Below are 17,500 nucleotides of genomic sequence, written 5' to 3' on the forward strand. Positions count from 1 at the left end.
CAGTCCTTTTTCTACTAAAAAGTCTTTTCGTGCGTCAGACGCTCTTTTGAGGTGCGTAAGAACAGTAAAACGCAAGAATTCCGAGTACTATCCGCGAGGTGCAAGAGCATGTTCTGTAATGTTTTACTACAGGAATATTTTTCGGTAGTTTTTTGTTTTAATTCATAATTTTGGTAAGATAAGCACAGAAGAGAAAATGAATATATACAACAGACAATAATTCAAACACGGAGCACTTAGTGAGCCAACAGAAGAAGTATTCCGAAAGTAAATTAGTTTTCGTAATTATCTCATTCCTCACGTACGCGGGTCCCCTCCCTTGAGATACCATACTTTCGGCAGCGTGAAGTCACCCGCCAAGGCAAGAGGGCTGATTTCGTAATCTCCTTTATTTCGTGTCCTTTTCGAATTGTATATTTTTTCGCCGTGATTTAATAGACCTATAAAGGCGTTATGGACCACTCTCCCCTGGTGGTCATCAAGGTCAGAAAGCCTGTTCTTTCTCTGATATATTCAAAAATAGTGGGAGGAAGCTTTTGGTCATTTCCTGCTTGAAGCCCGATGGTCATATGGTGGAGAACGGAAGGAGGGCTGGCCAGAAGGGAAATCTAGTCACCAGTGGTCCTACTCCTACCTGCCTTTTTTCTTTCCTTTTTTGCTCTCTAAAAGCAAAAAGTTATTGTTGTCTCCTGGCTCGGTCTTTAATGAAGGTAGATAACGGCTCCAGTATATAAGAGTTTTTGTTTTTTGAACTTCGCGTCTCACAGGTTAAATCATGCGAGAGACTTCTTTAACAGTATCATAAATGGTAAAATGTTCATCATAAAAAGCATGTTGAATTAGATTTATTCGACCAAAAGTTAACGTCTCTAAGGACGTGAATAATGAAGATGTATCAACACATATATCCTCCAGTTTCATTTTTCAACATTACCCGGAACATTTGATGCTTTTCTATATCACCGATATCTTATGATGACTAATGATGGAAATATCACTCGCAGCAGACATATTTTTATTTCGTAATAGTCCCCCTCAAAACGTATGTACCCTATGCTCTATCTGGTTTAGAATTAAAATACAGTAAAACTAAACCGCGTAAGATTTAAACTAGAAACTGAAAAACTAAGTGCTTAACAATAAGAATGTTTTAACTAATAAAAAAATATACAAAAAACTAAATAAGAAAAAAAAAACAACCATTAGATATTGCAACATAGCATTAAAAACCAACTTACATTACTAAGGATGGGCTAATAGTCTCATCGTCCCGTCTTTTCGCACGTGTTTCCTAAATAAGTAATGATAATCTAAAACTTGTAGGCAATTCCCGACCCCCGTTTGATTACGATCTAGGCTTAAGTGCCTCATCTTGCCGCCAGGATTACTTAGGTCCTCAGCTTGACCTGCCATTATACTCTCTCTTTCGTTATCAAGAGGGGTATAATCAGGTACGACGGTCAGGTGCCCTGGGGCCATGAGCACTACACTTTCCATATCTTATTTTCCGTTTCTTTGTATTCCTTTCTTCTTTCGCTATATCTCTCTCTTTTCGTTTCCTCTTTTTGCGTCCACTTTAGCATGCTTATCCTTTTTTCTAATTCTTTCTTTTTGAGCTTTTTTTTCATATACTTGCTTCGTCATCGTTCCTGTGAAAAAAAAAAAAAAAAATTTTCCGTCTGCTAATAATCCTGTTTATTTTAACCTACCGACACTCCATCCTCTGTCATCTCTCCTCTTCTTCTCTTTCCTCCTTCTCTCTTGACCCACATCTTTAGTAGAATTGGTTCTCGAGTAGTCCTAAGCAAATTGATCCACAGACCCAATCTATGGACCCTGTTACTGGGGTCAGACAAACAGTTGCAGTACCGACGTCTCTTTTTTATTTTCAGCTTTTGTATGGCGTTAATGTATATGTTTTTGTGTTTTTTTTTTTTTTTTCTTTTTTTTTAAACTATCAACGATGTTTTCATCTCTTGATCTATCATCTATTATTATCATCGAATATAGACAAGAATCCTTAAACCTTAAGAATCGCCAACATTTTCCAAGAACTCTTTCCTAGGGAGGTACAGATTCTTTTTTCGAGAGCCTTTCCTCCTCGCCTTGCTGTCCAAGTGGCTCCAGTGCCCTTGATGCTTTTCTCCCCACTCTTTCCTTCCTCTTCAGAGGCTGGCAGAACGCTCGGCTTTAGAATGCGTATAATCTGTCACTGCACACACGGCATTAAACCTGTCAAGTGGGTAAAGACCTTCGACGACTTCGGCCGGCGGACTAAATGACCGCGCAGTCCAAATGGTCAAGGAGGTTTCGGGTGGCTTCGGAGACCTCGGGACAATGGGAGGAGTGAAAGAATGGGACAAAACGAATATCCAAGATCAAGAAGAGGGAGAGGAGAAGAATCGGGGACAAAATGTATTAACGGATAAGAAATAGGTTGAACAAAGCGGAACCTAAAACAAATAATCAAAGAGGAGTACAAAAACGGACGACCTAATTAAAAAAGAAGAGAGGAGGAAGAAGAATCGGAAAAAAACGAATACCGGATAAGGATAAACTAGAGAAAAAAAGAAAAAAAAAGAAAAAAAGAAGAAAAGAAGAAAGAAAAAGAAAATAAAAAACAGGAGAACGATACTGGCAGCGGATGCAGTCAATCTCAACTCTGAACAGTCGGGACAACAACGCACCTCTTGGGATATGAGCCTACTCCTGTGTCAGGAGTTCTTTCCTACAAGACGGTTGTTTGTCCCTCATGAATAATGTAAAGGGTGTACTGGCTTAATCCGTTTGGCTTTCTATCACACCCACACCCGCTTGTCCATGTGGATCGCAGACACGTTGAAAATGGGGTCGTTCCGTTTAACTTCTCTTTAAAGCACTTCCTTGTTGTGATATCAATAAATCCTGTGTGTTTTTTCTAAATGACTCACACTCTTTACAATAGATCTTGAAGGGATACACATGTGCCGAACGACATTTTCACAGCTGTGCAAAGATTACACTTACAAAATAATACAAAAACGGTTTGAGGTTGTTAGGAAAAGCATAAGACAACATAAATACGAACAGAACAACATGGACCGCAATATGCCCTATGTGAAGAAAGAATTATATATATGATTATGGTGACCGAGGGTGGATCTTGAGTATTCCCATGAGACTTTTCGAACTCCTGATCATTAAGCATTTAATATCGAATTACCACAAACAATAACCGACAATTTAACGATTCGTTAGTGACTGCTGACCGAAATCATCTCAAACCCCTCCCACGACCCAACCATCCGTTTTAAGTCTAAATGTTAGAACTATATACCAACTCCACTTATAAAAATCCACTCTTTCCTCTCTACTCATGAGACTAACTCGCAGGGTGCGTAATAATAGGGCTAAGGCAAGAGCTGAAAGGCAGGGACCCTAATACTTACGCAAAGAATTCTTTGTTATACCATCATAACTCCTCCAGGTGAAATACTTCGGAATTTTTTTTTTCTCTCTCTCAACTACCTACCTCTTTAGGGATAAACTCTCCTAAAAAAACCATAACCTTTTGCTTTTTTAACTACGTTTTCTTCCTCTTCTGTGTACATTTTCTGGTTGCTTTTGTTTGTGCGCTCCTGGCATTTCCTTATATTTAGCATCTATTTATCTACCTTACCTTCATCAGTCCCAACCCCCAATGCTTTAAACTCAATGCATGCGAAATAAACAGAATATGGCACATGTCCTTCTAACTTAGCATTTTCTTCAGGGGGGGGGGGGGGGGGCATAATATCTCGGTACCCTAAAGAACAGGAATCGCTCTGCTACAAGTGGAGTGGATTAACCTACAAGCACTGGAGGATTAAGATCTTAACATAATTTGCACACATTTTTTTATATCACTATGGATATCATTATCAATTATTACTAAACATAACTGTACTTATTACTTGTAATGAAATATCCACATAACACTTATTATTATTATTATTTATTATTATTAATAGTAGTAAGTAGTGTTTAAAGTAGTATATTATTGTTGCTTTTGTTATCATTATCATTAATAATATTATTTTCATCATTATTATTATCATCATTCTATCATTATCATTATTATTACTACTACTACAATTATCCCTGCATCACTGTAACCATCATTCTTTACTATCAACTGCTTACTATATTTTATATCACTTATATTACTGCTATTTTTGACAATGTGATATGCATATGCTAGAAGTGGCACACTTTTGGGTTTTTTGCCTCTATCCGAGATAAAGCTCTGAAAGTTTACAGTTCTCTCTACGGAACTCATTATGAGAATGAAAGAGGGAGAGGGAGAGGGCGAATGTGGAGAGGTAGGGGGAAGAGAAGGAGAGATAGAGAGAGAGAGAGAGAGAGAGAGATAGAGAGAGAGATAGAGATAGAGAAGGAGAGAGAAAGAGTCGAGAGAGAGAGAGAGACGAGAGGAGAGAGAGAGAGAGAGAGAAGAGGCGAGAGAGAGAGAGAGAGGAGAGAGAGTAGAGAGAGAGCAAAGAAGAGAAATAGAAGCAGACAGAAAGAAAGAAAGAAACAACAAAACAACACCCAAATAAGGAAGAAACTGCATCAAAACAAAAGAGCGAGAAAAACTTAGGACCGTGTAAATAACTGGCCTACCTCCCCCTCTATGACAAGACGCCGTGAGTGTTGAGGCCGAGGAACGAGTTTAGGAGTGTGTATCTGGGTGGGGGGTGGGGGGGGTTTAAGCAAGGGAGGGGAGGGGGGGGGGGGGGGGGTTGGCACGATTATTTTCTGACCGATATTTCTGACCGAAACCATTGTTACTCCTCGCCATCCTTGGTTTTTTCCTTTTAGTTTGGTCGTATATGAAAACTATACACATTTATATGTGTAAGTATGCATATAATGTGTGTGTGTGTATGGTATATATTCAGTATCTGATTATATCTATATATACATCTATTCTATACGTACAAAAATACCTCCAATATAATACATGTCCGGCGCATCTGTGTGTGTAGTGTGTGTGGTGTGGTGTGTGTGTGTGTGTGTGTGTGTGTGTGTGGTGTGTGTGTGTGTGTGTGTGTGTGGTGTGCGCGGATTGATCTGCGGCGCCGCAGGCATTGGCTCAAGAGTTCTTGTTTTTCTTATTTAGGTAGGCCCTCTATCTGACTGTTGTCGTGTTGCGGTCATTGAAAATGCCTGGGGTCAGTGTGCACTATTCATATTTAACATCGTAAAAAAAGTAGAGAGAGAAGAAGAGAGAGAGAGAGAGAGACGAGAGAGAGAGAGCAGAGAGAGAGAGAGTAGAGAGAGAGAGTATAGATAGATGGATAGATAGAATAGATAGATAGATAGATAGAGAGGAGAGGAGAGAGAGAGAGGAGAGAGAGAGGAGAAGAGAGGAGAAGAGGTAGAACAGAGAGGGAGAATAGAGAAAGAGAGAGAGAAGAGGGAAGAGAGAAAGAGATCAGGGTCGTGGGGGGGGAGGGAGAGAGGGGGGAGGGGGAGGGGGAGGAGGGGGGAGGGGGAGGTGAGGGAGGGAAGAGGGGCGGGGCGAATGAAAAGAGGTTCAACTCGTAAGAATAACAACTAAAGGCGAGAGAATAATAGTATAAAAAAAGAACGGAAGGCGACGAAACAAATGGAGCAAATCAAATAAAGATAAATATAGAGAGAATAAGTGCTCAAGGCCGCATCATTTAATGTGCAACTAAGTGTACCCGCGAGTTTGATAATGGCAACGCAGCATGGCGATCACGGATGGAAATCAGGCATGTAACAATGAATGCAATCAGCTCAATGACTTAAGTACGTCCACGACTTTTCTGCTTCCAGTTATACCTATATATTCACAGGATAACAACTAAAAAGCATACCTACCAACTACCCAGCTACACAGACTAAAAGCATAGAAATGGCGATACAAACCCTACACTACAAACACATACACGACACGACAACTGCTCACACACAAAAAAATCCTAAACGGACACATCTTACAACACACAAACACTCAATCAAAATAACGAAATTGGACGAATAAAACCCCCTTGGGCCCACAAAGATACTGAATATGGGCCATAACGTATAAACCATTTGATGTCTACTAAACAAAGGGTCAAAAACGCCGAGGCAAGAGGAGGGCAGAGGCGGGGGCGGTGCGCATCTAGGACGCTGTAAACTGTTAATAATAAATTGGGGTCCAGTTTTCTATTCTATTGCTGGTACTTTTTCATCATTACCATGACTAATATCATTATTGATACTCTTCTTGTTATTTCTTACTTGGAAGTGGTTTATTGACGCCAAAACCTTTTATCGAAGTATATTTTTTTCTGAGGAGAGTGATGCTTATTGTAAGTTCTGACCCCTGCTTGTAAGGAAACGGGAAGAGTGGAGGTTACATTCATTACTTTCTTGTTTGTCCTGTGAAATATTTTATATGCTCGGCCTCTTATGTCGGTGTTTTTTTATCATCCATCATATATATATAAGAATGTGTTTTTCATTCCCTTTTATTTTAATTAATTCTATGATCTATTTCATCATTCATACTTGTTATATTTTCTTTGTGGTTTTACGTTCCTTTTTCACATTCCTCTCCAACCATCTATGTTCAGTTCATGCCCAGATTTTTTAGAAGGGCAGGGGATCACTTCAGAAGGATCCCTCCCCTTGACAATAGGGACTTATCTTTAACTGGTTTTGACTAACTGAGACTCCTCCTCGGCCCTATTGACTCCCTATATTATTTCCTGACCCTGACAACACTAAGGAACCTTTCAAAACCCACAACTAGGAGCCAAAAGGGATGAAAGCGTAAAGAAAGTTCGTCTTAAGAGCGGCTTTTATCCTACTATCAACGTTCTTTGCGTCACAGAAAAGGTTGGCGTCAGCGGTTCCGATAGCCCTTTCGAGGTCAGCCAGTTTCGATACGAACACCGTTCAGGGCCGTCAGTCAGCGCAGCGGTAGGCTATTATCTCTCAGCTCTCAGCGAGATCTTGTTCAGCTTTTGGTAGTATGCGCCTTGCGGAAATCTGGGTACGGCGAGGCTGATCACTGCTTGGGAGGTAGAAGGGAGGCGAGTGTGGACTTATCTTCTCCTGTATAGCTTCACTTGCCGCCATCGTATACTGGTGTTTAAATATCCACCTTGGTGCGTGTTCGCTGTTTGTTGTGATGTTTCGCGTATATTGATTTACGAGTTACTGGATTACTTCTGCGAAAAAAGCAGTACTATATCCCACAATACTCGTAGTTACGCACGCACATACACACACGGCGCACAAACACGCACACGCACACTCCATGCACACGCGCACGTGCACAAACACCACATGCCAGGCGCACAACACAACAAACCACACACTTACACATATTTATCTATCGGTGGGCATTACAGACTATTGTGCATACTCACAATCTGTAGCGACTTTACAATCAACCTCGAGCTGAACCCTCCTGAAACAAACAACTCGCCCCCCCCCCCCCCTGTGTGCATGACCACTCACACAGTGGGGTACAAGGGATTCGACGTAACTTGACGGTCATGGGCAGTGTCCTTTGTAGACCAAGGGCTTGCTCAGAGGGTCCAGAGTTTACGCCACACGAAAACCTGTTTTTTTACCTTCCTCTGGCTGCTCACGGACGCTGAATGGGACTCCTCGACTGGAGGGTCCGGGCGCATGGAGGGTGAATGGGGCACTGGGGGCCCAGAACGCTTTGTGGCCGTGTTTTGCGCGTGTCAGCGTGTTGGTTTCCATGTTAATATATATATATATATATATATATATAGATATATATATATATATATAATATATATAGATATATAATATATATATATTTTGTGTGTGTGGTGTGTGTGTGTGTGTGTGTTTGTAGTGTGTGTGTGTGTGGTTGTGTGGTGGGTGTGTGTGTACATTACCGTACACATATTATGTATAGATTACCATCTATAAAATATATGTTAATACATATTTAAATTATATAAATATACGCAATATTGTCTAAATATATAACATATTAATGTCATATATATATAAATAATATTTATAATTATATATAATACATATATATATATATATATATACTATATATCTATATATATTATATTTGAATATATATATAATATATATACATATATATCGATAGATATTTATATATATATATCGTGGTGTGTGTGGTTGTAACATGCAAGCCGAAATAATACCCTGTGGATTTGTTTGGTGTGTGTGCTGTCTTCTGAAAGAACGCACCATTAAAAGAAAGCGTGGAGTGGAAAGCCGTGACAAGAAACAAAGCCGAGTCATTCTTCTCAAAATATTAACACAAAAAACAGCGACCGAGAACCAGTTTAGAACTTCCATATATACTTTTTTTTCTTAACAACAGAGAAACTGCCTTTCCAGGCATTTTTAATGGGCCCCCCTGATATACGAAGGATGGCCGCCAGATACCAGGGCGCCTTCAATCATCTCTATAAATCGATATTGAAACATATTTTTGGCACTGATGCTGTTGGGCTGAGGAGGCATATGAAGGAGATGAAGCCGGTTTTCGTTATTTGCGCTTCACTAATCAAGCATGATGGGTTCAGCTAATGCATGGCGATTAAAAAATGGATGGTGAGTGCTTAATTGCATGATGGGTAGTTAACGACTACGTAATGAATAGCTAATTCATGTATGGTGAATGATTGAGCTGAGTATGATAATTAACCGATTTCTGATGAATAATTATGTTCCGCATGATGGGTAATTAATTAATCCACGGTGGGTAAATAACTAGTCGACATGCTTTTAAAAACTGCTCTGTACTTCTTTTTTATTTACAAAATGTCTCCTTTTGATCGAAATATACATAAATGTTTTACTATCTTATATGGATATGAAATTTGAGAATAAAGTTTGTTTCATTCTGATTGTCTATTTACTCTTCGCCAGAACCGTGATCGTTACGCCGCGGGTATGATGGGTTAGCATGACAACAGCCAATCAGAAGAGGCAGTTTAAACGGCTCTTGACCAATCAGGTGATGAGGTCTATTCTCGCCTGACTCGGCTTCCTGTGAAGTAAATATTATGGGACAAGGCGAGCACGACCTTCATCAGTTGCTTCTTATTTCTCAAAAGCAGTCTTTTTCATCTCCTTTCCTGTCTATCTGTCAGTCTATCTATTTATCATTCCACCTCCTTCTTTCTATCTGTATCATCTTTCATCCATCTCCTTCTCTCCTTTTTTTTTATTTCTCTCTCTCTCTCTCTCTCTCTCTCTCTCTCTCTCTCTCTCCTCGCGTCATCTCCTCTCTCCTCTCTCTCTCTCCTCTCTCCCTCCCCCCTCTCTCTCTCTCTCCTTCCCTCCCCCCTCTCTCTCTCTGCTCTCCTCCGCCTCCCTCTCTCTCTCCCGCATCGTAACTCTCTCCCTCCCGCCTCTCTCTCTCTCTCTCCCCTCCCGCCTCTCTCTCTCTCTCCTCCCCCTCTCTCTCTCTCCTCCCCTCTCCCCCTCTCTCTTCTTCTCTCTCCCTCCCCTCTCCTCTCTCTCTCTTTCTCTCACTGTCTCTGTCTCTCTCTCTCTCTTCATCTCTCTCACTATCGTCTCTCTCTCTCTCACACCTCATCTCTCTCTCTCTCTCTCTCCCTCCCCCCCTCTCTCTCTCTCTCCTCCCTCCCCCCCCTCTCTCTCTCTCCCTCCCCCCCTCTCTCTCTCTCTCTCTTTTCCTCTTCACTGTCTCTGTCTCTGTCTCTCTCTCTCTCTCCTCGTCTCTCCTCCGTCTCTCTTTTCTCTCTCTCTATCTCTCTCTCCTCCACTCATCTTTCCCTTTCCCCCCCCCCCCTCTCTCTGTCCCTCTCCCTCTCCTGAGTCGATTTTATGACCCACTTACACCCGGGCGCACATTCGTTAATGTGAAGATCTAATGATAGAATTGCACCTTTCCCAGTGAGGTGCAATTTACGAGTTTGTAAGTATGTAATGTTAAGACTTGTTATAATAGTTTATGTGATTGGGTAAATAATTAAAACGGATGACAATGGAAAATATTTTCTTTTCTTGGTATTGATTTTATGCTATTTCTATGTGTATATTGTAAAAGCGTGCGAGTGTGTACGTTTACGTATACGTGAGTGTATTTGTGTGCGTTTGTGTATGTGTTTATGCTTTTTTGTGTGTTTGTATTTTATGTCTGTGTGGGTGTTTGTTTGTATGTGCTTGTGTGCGTGTTTGTTTGTGTGTGCGTGTGCGTGTGTGTGTGTTTGTGTGTGTGTGTGTGTGTGTGTGCTTGTGTGTGTGTGCTTGTGTGTGCGTGCGTGCGTGTGCGCCTGTGCGTCTGCGTATGTGTGTGCCGCGTATATCAATAATATATTTCTGAATTTTTTCGTCAGCACTGCGTTTGTCCAGTTGCAAAAAAACCTACGGATGTAACTAACCAATGATCGCCGACGTGCGAATTTGATCTAACCGCACGTTCGAATGAAGATAAAATTCACGTAATTCGTATATCCCAAATAAATAAATAGAGGTATATTCTACATCAAAAATATTTCTGCCACATCGTCACTGTTCCGTCACGACTTAACAATTTAATTTTCTCTCTCCCTGTCGGAAACAGCTTTTGTCAGTTTTCGAAAGCTTCCGCCGCGCTTCAGCTGTTTTCGCGGTCCGTCGCTGCGGTTTCAACTCTCGGTTTCTCGAGAACTATCACTCCGGCGCCGCGTTACGTAAGTGGGGAAGCATCTTGTTCTTCTTCCTATTCCTCTTCCTCTTTATTTTCATATTACTTCTCATTCTATTCCGGGTTTTTTTCTCATCCTGGTCTTCTTATTCGTCTTTCGGGTCTCCATTTTTCTTTTCTCCTCTTCCTTCTCCTCATTCTGCTCTTCTTCCCATTTCAATTTCATCTTCTATTTCTTCTCTGTGTTTCCTTCCTCCTTTCTTCTCTATCTTCCCCCTGTATTCTTTTTCCTCTTATTCCTCTTCCTCTTTCTCTTCCTTACACCTTCTACTCCCTTTTCGTGTACTTTCTTCTCCCCCTCTTCCTCATCCTCCCACGACCTCTATTAGGGGGAAATTCTCGACGCTCTTCTTTATGTAATCCGGAATTAACCAGTAAATATGCGGTATGACATCAGGTTTTTCAACGGTGGGTTGACAGGTAAAATATATGTGTGTGTGTGTGTGTGTGTGTGTGTGTGTGTGTGTGTGTGTGTGTGTGTGTGTGTGTGTGTGTGTGTGTGTGTGTGTGTGTGTGTGTGTGAATGCGAGAGGAGAGAGAGAGAGAGAGAGAGAGAGAGAGAGAGAGAGAGAGAGAGAGAGAGGAGAGAGAGAGGAGAGAGGAGAGAGAGAGAGAGAGGAGAGGGAGAGGGCGAGGGAGAGGAGAAAGAGGGCGAGGGGGAGGGGGAAGAGGGCGAAGGAGAGGGGGGAAGAGGGCGAGGGAGAGGGGGAAGAAGAGGGCGAGGGAGAGGGGGGAAGGAAGAGGGCGAGGGAGAGGGGGAGAGGGCGAGGGAGAGGGGGGGAGAGGGCGAGGGAGAGGGGGAAGAGGGCGAGGGAGAGGGGGGAAGAGGGCGAGGGAGAGGGGGGAAGAGGGCGAGGGAGAGAGAGAGAGAGAGAGAGAGAGAGAGAGAGAGAGAGAGAGAGAGAGAGAGAGAGAGAGAGAGAGAGAGAGAGAGAGAGAGAGAGAGAGAGAGTGCGCGTGCATGTGTGCTCATGCCTGGGCCCGTATTTACTTATGTATGTAAACGCGTCTGAGAGTGCCAGTCAGCGCTACCGAGCCTTGATGCGGATCTCAGCGAGTTCACAGCCATCCTGACACCGTTTAGCGCCGGCCATAACCCGCGGGTGTATTGCACGTGTGATGAACTCAAACTTTTCTTCTTGTTACCTATTTTTACAGCTGTAATTACAACCACAGCTTGCGCCTGCGAGATTTTTTTTTTCTTTTTCAAAGAAGTACCCTTAAGCACTAAATGTTCGGCTCAACTAATGTTACTGCGGCATTTGAGGCTCCGGGCAAGATTAGTGATTGTGCTTGCTTTTGTGGGATTGTTTCTTCTTTCTCCTTTCGTTGTTTGCTCTTTCTCTCGCTCTGTTTGTCTGGACTTCTTCTGGGGTTACTTATTCGCGTTTGGAATTCGTTATCGTTTGGTTTCTCTGTCTCTTCCTTTCTTTTTTTCTCTTTCCTCATTTTCTGTCTCTCTTTGTATGTTTACTTGTGTGTGTGTGTGTGTGTGTGTGTGTGTGTGTGTGTGTGTGTGTGTGTGTGTGTGTGTGTGTGTGTGTGTGTGTGTGTGTGTGTGTGTGTGTGTGGCGCGCGTGCGTGGCTTCACTTCTATGTCTCTTTCTCTCTCACATTCCTTCTGTTTTTTCTCTCCCACCTTCCCTCTCTTCTTCTCATCAACTCTCTCTCTTTTTCTTTCACCAATTCTCCTTACATCCTCTACATTTCTCCATCTCTCCATCACTGCTCTCCAACAAACGCAACCACACGATAAAAGGAAGCGACAAAGGAAGAAAATAACACGAAAGAATAAGAAAAAGAAGAAAAAAAGGGAGTGAGATGCTAAAAACGTGTGAGACAGAAAAGTCAGTCGCGGAAATTCACAGCAACGTGAGAAAAAAAAATCCACAGGCGTGTGTTGATTCGCCATTTTTATACTTTTTTTTATTTCTCTCTCTTCTGTTTATTGCAGATTTCTTCCTTATCTTCGAACTTTTCTCTTATCTCTTTACTGTTTTTTTCAAGCTATCTTATATCATTGGGCTTCAAAACGCGTCCTATTATTATTTTGTTTGATTTGTTTTCTTCATTTCTGATTCGATTCGTTGATTTTATTTTCTCTATGCACTCTCCTTGTTCCCTTTTTCGTAAATCCGATTTTCTTCCTGTTATCTCCATTCTTATTATTTTTATGGGCTTGTAATTCCAATCTTCCTTTTATTTTTTTTTCTCTCTCTCTTCTACGTTCTCTACTTTATGCCTTGCGTTTCTTCTTCCTCTCTTATTTTTTCTTCTTCTTCTTACTCTTTTCTCTTTTCCCTTATCTCCCTGCTTCATCCCTTCCTACCCTTTCGTTTTTTCCTTCCTTTCCTTGTATTCCTGATTCACTCATTCCGACCATTCTCTCCTCTTGTCCTTCATCTTCTTCTATATACTTTTTGCGTCTTTTTCCTTCTTCCTCTTCTCTCTCATCTCCTTCTTCGCCCTTTCCTACCATTCTTCCTCGCTTCCTTTCTCTTCCCACCCACTCCTCCTCCCCCCTCCTACCCTTCCTCTTCTTCCTCCCCATTCAACACCTCGTCTGCTTTCTCCTTCCTCCTTCCTCTACCCCTTTCTCTTCCTGCATCTCCATATCTAACTATTCGTCATCTTCATCCTGATCTTCATCTTCACCTCCGTCTTCATTATCATCATCATCACCATTATCATCCTTTTCCTCCTCCCCCCCTCCCTCCCCACACACCTATCTCTTCCCCACAAGGTCGGTCCTTGCGAGTGGCGTCTGACCCCGGGCGACCACCACCCAAGTTGCGTAAGTACAGCGCTGTGGCTACGACCTACGACCTACGACTTACGACCGTTTGTCATGCGGGTATTCTCGTTTTTCTCTCCTGGACGTCTCGGGGGAGATAGTAGTGTCTTTTTTTTCTCTTTTTCTTCTTCTTCTTCTCCTTTCTTATTCCTTTTCTGCTGGATATTTTTTAGTTGGATTATCATTTTGTTCTTGTTTCTGCTCTATACTCTCTTGTTTTTTTTTTTTTTTTTTTTCTCATCATCTCTCTCTTATTGACATTTTTTTCTTTCCTTCTGTTTTACCTTTCCACTTTTTTCTCGTTTCTTCATGCTCTTCTCTCATCCCAATTCCCTCTACATACTTGTGAAGAATGAAAAAAGAAACGCGATAAACAAAATAATAATGTAAAAAAGAGTAAAAGAACACAATTCGATCGAAAGAAGAGAAAATAGAAATAGGAAAATAAAAAGAAACTAATAAAACGAAACGAGATCTAAGAATACGAAACAAACGAGAAAAAGTGAACACTGAGATCCGTAAATAGAAGAGACTAGGGAAAGAGAAGAGAATAAAAGAGGAAATGAAAGGAAGGAGAAAGGGGGAGAGAGGAGGTATGGAGGAAACAGGGGAAGAAGGAGGAGGGGAGGAGAAGAGGAAGGGGAGAGCCAGAGAACAGGAAAAAATGGGGAGGAAGAGAGGAGATGAGAAAGCGAGAGACAGTGCGCAGGGGAAGGGAGAGCGAAGAAGAGAAGAGAAAGGGAGAATACCAGGGGATGAGGCAAAAAGAAGAATAAGGAGGAAGTCGAGGAAGAGGAGAGGAAGGGGACAGACGGAGAGCGGGAGGGGAAGGGGGGGAAGGCGTGAGGGGGGGGTAGGGGAAGGGTGTTATCTAGGTGATGGTGGCCGACTCCCTGAGGCGACTCCAGACTGGCGCTGATACCTGTCACCTCGCGCTCGTGCCCTTAGGGAGAGAGGCAGAGGAGGAAAGACGAAGAGGAGGAGAAAGGAGAAAAGAAGGAGAGAAGGAGAAAAGAAGGTAAAGGATGAGAGAAGAGGGAGAGGAGGAGAAAGGAAGGAGGGAGGGGGGAGATAAGAGGGAGAGAGGAGAAAAGAGGAAGATGAGAAAGGAGGGAGAAAAAGAGGAAGAGGAGGAACAAATGAAGGAGAGGAGGAAAAAAGAGGGAGAGGGGGGGGGGGAAGGGGGAGGAGAAAAGAGGGAGTGGAAGAGAAAAGGAGAGGAGGAGAGAGAAGACAGGGCAGGTAGAAGAGAGAGGAAGGAAACCGCAGGTATGATGAAGAGGAATTAGACGAGGACAATGAAAGAGTAGAGCGGAAGAGGTGAAAAGACCCAGGCGAATAAAGAGGAAGAAGAGAAAAAATGAGGAGGGAGAGGAAGGAGGAAAAAGGCAAGTGTGATAACGAAGAATTGACAAAGGAGAAAGGAGGAGGAGAGGGAAAGGAGACGAAGAGAGGGAGAAACTGGTCCCGCATGACAGAGAAGAACCAGAGGAAGAAGAAAAGAGAAAAGGAAGGTGAGAGAAAGGTGAGAAGAATGTAATTCATAGATAAACTGCAAAGAGGAGAGAGGAGAAAGTAATGATGGAGAAACAGGAATAATAAAGACCAGCTGATAGAGAAGAATACAGGAGAGAGGATAAGGCAAATAGGGAGATAAGACTGATCAAATAATTGAGAAAGAGGAAATTGTGAAACGGTGGAATTACGGGATAATATCGAGAGGAGGAAAGAAGAGACATAAAAGGCATATAAAAATGGAGGAAGAGATGATGAAAAGGGATTTAAAGAATAAACTAGAGATAAGGAATTAATATCAAGAGTAAGAAATACGAATCTGTGATAAAAGAGGGACGTAAGATAAATTAATCGAGCAATGGAAGAGAGAAATCAAAAGGAGTAAAGACGAGATTAAGAAAAGTGCGGAGAAAGAGGTAATAATTTCATCTAGGCCTTGCGGTAGTCCATGTGGCCAGTGTCTATTTCTGTCTTTCCCTCAATTTCTCTTTTTCATTTTTTTTCATAATGTCTTCCTAATTTATATTTCACATTTCTCTTGTTCATTCTGTATTTCTTTTTATATTGATTCCCGTTCCATCTCTTCGCTTTTGCATTTCAACTCAAAATCACAATTCAAAATGCAAAACACCGATAATGATAACAAAAAACAAGAGAAGATAACCAGGGAAAACGAAGTGTTGAAAAAATAAATGACCAACAACAGAAAGGCCACACGAAAATGGTACGAGTAAATCATAATGCACCGCAAATTTATGCAAATAAAGTATTTTCGAAGGTTACAAGTTCATAAAGTAATTAAGGAGGACTTTCATCTCCGTCATTAACTCCGAGAAGACTAATTCGCTAAATTAAGTGGTCTATTAAACAAGGTCATAATAAGATTGATTGCGAAATGAACTGTCCTGCCCCGTTTTCTTTCACGCGATTGAAAGGGGTAACTATTACAAACTTGAATTCCCTGCTTCGTTGGCGCGATTTTAAACGTATTCTCCTTTAAACAGCGACGATTCCTTTCAAATTTCTACAACTTTCGTTTATAGGTCTAGTAAGAATGTTGATATAATTTGTGAGTTTGAGAACGGTTCGTGATTCCAATCTATTTTGATCGTAACGTGGTCTGGGAACGTTGTTGAAAGCTTATCATTATGTCCTCCAGCCAAAGCAAAGTTGAGGCAGCCTAAAAATTTGAAAATGTGTCATGTCACGATGCCTCAGGTTCTCCAGACTTATCATTACAATATAAAGTATGGAAACAATCAAAGTAATTAGATAATTTTAAGCGATTTAAGCTTACCCATCGAAATTTATCGATTAATGACATCTGAAATTAGATGCAAATCTCAGAGAATTGCAATACACCTCATAAAGATGTAAATCTCATAACCAAAATCAAGTTCAACATACCACAATGAAAGTTACGTCTCTATAGTCGTTCTAAGCTTTCCTCGCGATAAGAATAAGTTACAGGCTAATGGGCGTGAGGAGAAGTATTTCTGTTCCCCAAGGGCCAGGAGTGTGGGCGGGGGCGGCGTTCCCTCAGGCCAAATGTTTACCACTAGTAATGTCCCTCAACTCCCTCGGGTAAGCGGGCTTCAGGCGTTCGTTCCTCCGTCGGTGTATCTCCACCACGTGCACGGCGTGTGTTCTGGATGTGTGCGTTTGTATGTTGTTTTGTTTGTTTGTGAATATCGTGTCGTCGTGTGCGTTTGTGTGTGTTTGTCGTGTCTGTTTGTGTATGTGTGTTGTGTTTGTGTTGTGGTTGGACTTGTTTGTGCTGTGTATGTGTTATTATTGTGTATGTGTGATTACCTGTCATTGTTTTGACACTTTGTAAATGCGTTTTTTTTCATCCCTGTGCGTATAATTTGTGTGTGTGTTGTGATCTACAATGGATATGTGTATATGAGATTATCGTATACTCTACAATTGTCTGTGTAATTAAACAACAGTGTCTTTCATTTGTGCGCTGGTGTGTTATGTGTGCTCGTCCTTGATATTTATTCTAGGAGGAAAACATCTTGTCCTAAACCGGAATTCCCCAATATTCACGCGAGGGAAGCCCCCCCCCCACCACCACCACCCCACCTGCCCCCCCCCCCCTCTCTTACTGTTAGACAGACTTGTTTAAAAAAAGAAGCTTGATCTTTTATCGCATCATTGTGGTAATTAATGATTCATCCTTGTACTTTATTCAAATAATTCCAGATATCATCCATGATTATTTAGCTGATATTGCTTAAGTTAATAAACTTTGATTTATAGGTCTATTTAAATATGTAAATGTGAATGTAACGTTAAGGCATCTATCAAATTAACTTAATTGCCTGACTTTACATAAATTAGATACACAACTTCCAAACTTCTCTCTTGACGATGGAAGGAAACGGCCTAAACTGCAACTCAGGAGAAAATAACAGCCGTTTTCACACTAACAGGTATTTTAATTAATTAATAACAAGGACGGCTTTCCT

General features: G+C 41.6%; 1 protein-coding gene across 1 annotated transcript in view; it reads right to left on the bottom strand.

The window, feature by feature from the left end:
- LOC119572311 overlaps positions 1 to 17,500 on the bottom strand; it is a 131,668-nt gene that overhangs the window by 113,819 nt on the left and 349 nt on the right. The window lies entirely within an intron of this gene.

The sequence above is a fragment of the Penaeus monodon genome, chromosome 4, assembly GCF_015228065.2.
Source record: "Penaeus monodon isolate SGIC_2016 chromosome 4, NSTDA_Pmon_1, whole genome shotgun sequence".
Lineage (NCBI taxonomy): Eukaryota > Metazoa > Arthropoda > Malacostraca > Decapoda > Penaeidae > Penaeus > Penaeus monodon.